Source organism: Charadrius vociferus, unplaced genomic scaffold, assembly GCF_000708025.1.
Source record: "Charadrius vociferus isolate BGI_N301 unplaced genomic scaffold, ASM70802v2 scaffold390, whole genome shotgun sequence".
In the NCBI taxonomy this organism is placed as follows: domain Eukaryota; kingdom Metazoa; phylum Chordata; class Aves; order Charadriiformes; family Charadriidae; genus Charadrius; species Charadrius vociferus.
The window spans coordinates 1,538,083-1,542,972 of NW_009646433.1; positions in this window are offsets into that span (position 1 = coordinate 1,538,083).

A 4,890-nucleotide genomic window follows, 5' to 3' on the forward strand; every position below is an offset into this window, starting at 1 on the left:
GCTCCTTGCGAGAGTTTCATCCTCTCACCAGTGGCACTGTGACATCTTTTCATTCCCTGGAGGCTCCTTCGCACCCCAGAACGATGGCCATTTCCCAAGCCTTCAGTGAGAGCTTAAGCTCTGCATGTTGTTGCTTGAGTGCACTGAAAAGGTACCCTGTGACAGGAGCAGCCAAGTCAACCCTGAGCATCCCTTGTGCCAATTTACCTTGTGCAAACATGTTCCTTTGGAGGTTTCTGCTGTTCTTGCTTAGCAGTTGGCATGCATCCAGAGTGATGCTGGTCTTGGGCACCTGAGGGGGCTCTCTAGTCCCCCGATGAAGGCTTGCTCCTGAGCATGGCACACCTTGTACTGTTTTTTTCATGGGGATTTTGCCTCCAGCGTTGCTGCTTCTCCTTCGTTTCTCCTTGTGCTGGAACCACCAAGCTTTGGGACTTGGAGTTAAGGCACTGTGAACTGTTCCTCTGCCTCCTGCTTTCTTCCTAAGTTTGGTGAATAGTCTCCCACTCTTGAGTCCACCTGAGGTCTCTCTGCCCATCAGAGGCTGTTCGCTGGTTGCCACCTTCTTGACTCATCCTCCCTTGAAGCAGATGAAGGGGTGGCACCCAAGGGTGAAGTCCACATGTCCTTTTCTGGTTGGATCTGTGCTGCAGCACTGCAGGGGATGCCCTCGCTTCCCCTGGAGGTTGAAGCAAAGAAGGAAGGTGCTGCAAGGAACAAGCTTTGCCGCCTTCATCTCTGCAGCTCCATCTGGCCAACTTACATTCCAGGAGAGTAAGATCTGGAGACCCTACTGTAGGGGGATAAGGCAAGATCTGCCAAACTTTTATGTGCACATAGGATAAACCCCTACCTGTTTGATACAAATCTTCGCTTTGGCAGAGCATCTCTTGACCAGTATCTAGAAGGCGATTCGATGCTGGTGGTGAAAGTACGAGTTACTTTCTGCCAGCCTGTTGTTAATGTTGCCCCTTGGTGCCCAGTTGCTATGTTAACCAAGTGGGGAGAAGTGTATCCTCCCTGCTTTGCTGCAAAGGGCTGAAATTGTGGATGTCAGCCACTGTCAACAAGATCAACTTCTCCGTGGTTAATTTGCCCGGCTCCTCTGCTGTTCCTGTGGATGATGGCGTGATTGCAGCAGAGCGCAAAGTCAGGACCTGTGCATTTGTGTCTTTGGTGAAGGTCCCAACCTGTAATCATGACCTTGGCCGGGGTTGCTTGCTCAGGTTGTGTACTCTGCAGAGATTTTCCTTCCCTGCTCACCCTTCTCCCTCTTTACTCCCTATCCTCATAGCAAAAAAAAATTTGGAGTAGGAAATTTTGATTACTTTGGTTCAGAGCGGTACAAGAGCGTGGCTTTGGGCTCCTCGGGGGAGGTAGGACTCATTTGTTAAGGATTTAGCACATTTTGCAATGCCGGGAGATGGATGGGTGGATGCGGTCTTGTGCATATGCACTCCCTGCGGTGGTTATTTCATTTGGTGTTCACAGCTGGTTCTTGCTGAGGAGGTGGGAAGAGACGGCGCAAGGAGGTGGGTGTGCCCTGGAGCCGCTTTCGTTGGCTGAAGAGGGGCTGTGTAAAGCAACACGGCTGGGAGAGGAAATTAGTTTGGGACCTATTAAGCATAAGACAATCTTCTGAGAGCAGCTGGGGACCCTGTACCAGCAACTGCACTTTCATCTATATGCCGCGGCATGAGCTGGCAAAGTGTTTTCCCAAAATCAAGTTATCTGTTCGTGTTAAGATGTTTAAGGTGTGGTTTTGACGTTCCAGTGGCCACAACCTGGTGTTCTTGCTTCAATGCTTGCTTGCCTTTTGACAGAGTGCGTTTTTTTCTAACGAAGTTCATGACCTTTCTTTGGATGAAACGCTGTGCCCAGTTCATCTGGTGCACGTCTATAGCTGAACTTTTTATAAATCAGCCCACTTCCTGCAGCAGTTGCGTAGGAGCTGCCTTGGTCTTGCATAGTTTCAGACCCAGAACGGTAGTCAACGGGTTGTCTGCTTCTCCCATGCTTTTGGTTTGATGCTCTGTTCTCACTCGATACCTGCAAGCTTTGGGTGATTCCTCTCCATAACGCTGCTAGTAGGATGACTCATGGCAGAAGTGGGCCTGCTGTCACTTCCTTTTGACAAAACTATTAGTGTTTGGCTCGTTTGCACATCTGTTTGCTGGGCTGGAGTGATTTATTTCAAATCGTGTGTATTCGTGTACAGCAAAGCCTGTGAAATGCTGTCCGGTTCCTCCTCTCTTGCCTCTTTCCACATGGAGCACTTTCTTAATGAAGAATTAAAAGGCCTTAGGGACTGGATGCAACTCGCTGATGGCAGTAGTTGTACAATAGCACGTTTGATGGATGCCTGCTGACTTTTCCAAAAAGCTGAAGTCCTTCAGACGAAAAGTGAGCTTGGTTTAACTGCAGGGAGCATGGGAAGGCAAGAGGAGAGGGAGAGGCAAGGTGAGATCTGAATAAGGAGGTGGAAGGGAGATAAAGGATGCTGAATGTCCACATAACTGAATATTTGAAGGAAAACCTGAAATACAAGAACTGAATAGCCCATTGCTGACCACTTGTGTTGGATGGTTGGGGTGGGTTTTTTTTTTTGTTCGTTGGTTTGTTTTTTTTAGCTTAGCATCTTGCTGTAAAGCCTTAAAATATAAGAATAACAGTTTTGAATGTACATCTGTGCAGCCGTACAACCGTTTGGGTTTCTGGCTTGTTGAAATGGGTGTCCTGCCTCTGTGGCTGGAGGTAACTGTTCGGGGATGACTAAGAACAGGGTATGTGCATATGAGAGTGGCCCATAACCAAAAACAGTTGGTGGCCAGGGACTTCCTGAGCCTGAAGTGGTTTGTCTGTTTATCAACCTTCACTACATTCATCTTCAAAGCACAGGTCCCGTTTCCCCTCAAACTGGTGTATGAAGTCTTTGCATCCACTGCAGCTTCAGACAAGGGGTTTCACAGGTCCTATGACCTTTTGGGTGAAGTGAGAAAACATCTCTTTAACTTCAGTTGATCACTCCTAGTCCTCGTCTTGGAAGAGACAGCGGAAAGCCAGTCCTTCCTCCTCCAATCTTGTGCCACTTGATGTTTTGTAGACCTCTGGCAGAGACCTTTCTGCTCCAGGCTGAAGACTTCTGGTCTGAACTTCATGCAATACTTCCAGAAGAAAGACATCTCCGGAGTTTTATGTCATGGCAGAAGTACCCTTTTCGGAGCAATTTGCACGGCGACTGTTGTTTCACCGTGTCGCTTATCATGCAGCTGTGACTACTGGACTCATGCCGAGTTTGCATTTCCCAAGAGATCATGCAGTTTTGCGTCATCCTCTTTGTGACCTGGTGGGGGTGGTGGTAGGGGAGATGTAGTTAGGGGCAGAGTGGTGACAGTTTGGTGGGGAGAAGGGTGCGAATGGTTTTCCCTGGGGGGGGTTAGGTGGCAGAAGCCCTGCGTGTGGGGTTGCTATAGGTCCATGGGCCGTTACCTGTGCCCCGGCTGCCTATCAACGCAGGTGATGCAAGCACTTTCCATCTGGTCTGTCGAATTTAAAAGCGTAAGATCAAAATCAGCAGTTTCTATCTCAAGCACGTGTTTTCTTGTTTTTTTTTTTTCAGTTGAGGCCCATTAAGTAGTTTAATTGGAAGGCGGTTGCTCTTGAGTAAATGTTTTGAATTAATGAGCTAGTTTAGCAGTGCTTATGCCTGATAATGCTTTTTTTTTTTTTAAAAATCTCGCGTGAGAGGGGGTCCTCACCTGTTTTCCCCCTCCTTGCTGCATTTGTGAGACGACCCAGGCTTTGATTCCCAGTAAGCCTTTGCTTCCTCGGGGCCATCGGGCGCTGCTGCCTTCCTCCCAGCGTGCTGCTCCGGTGCTGCGCGGGCGGCTGGGAAAGGAGCAATCCCCCCTGCAGGGGTGTCTCCCCAATGCACACTTAAATTGGTGGGGGGATGGTTGTGCTCCTCAGCTGTCAGGGCTCAATCGAAGCTGCCGTGGGGTATTTTTACAGCCTCTCGGCTGCTCCGTGTCCATACAGGTGCCCGGCGCCTTTGCAGGCACGGTGCGCATGAGCATCACCCGGCTACAGCCTCTGGGCACTTCGGTCTCACCAGGACTACGGCTTGGTTGGGTTTTTTTTTTAGGTTGTTGTTCCGTTTGCTGCCAAAAGTTGACTTTTTATCTCATCTGTGGTCTTTCACCGCGAGCTGATGTGGTCCCTGCTGTGATTTCTGCTGCGCTGCGTGGCGCTCCGGACCCACCGTGCTCAGCAGGTTTTGCAGGGCTGCTGCGGAACAGCTGCAATCGCAGAAACTCTGTTTGCCTTTAGCCTTTCTCCCTCCTTCATCGCAGGAATTAATAGAAGTAGAGGCGGTTTGTGCGATGGACGCAGTAGCTGCTGTTCTTGCTTTCCTTACGTTGACACTTACCTCTCTGAGTTTGGAAAAAATCGCAATACTCTGATCCGATCTCCCCGGGGTCCCTCAGTTGGAGCCGTATCCTCAGGTTGAGCTCTAGCATCTTTTAAAGAATTTTTTCCCAACATGAAATGTGCCAATATTAGACCGATTCAGCCCAGAGGTGGCAGATATCTGGCTTTCATCTAAGCGCCTTCATTGCAGGAGCCTCTACCAAAGTTTGAGGCCGTATCCAGCACCTGTGGACCTCAACCAGTGTAAACCGTGTGCTGATCCAATCGTTAATCCATGGTAAATGCCAGCAGCCTGGCTCTCTCCTGCGTGGATGTGGCTGTTCAGCACAGGGTTTGTCCTTCTTGGTGCGGCAGCAGAGGCCAAACAACGGAAACACTTCCAACTCCCGCTGCTGTAAGGTGCCCATCTCCTGGGGGGACTCTCCTTGGGAGGAACTCCTCTCAACTTCCGCGTCTTCC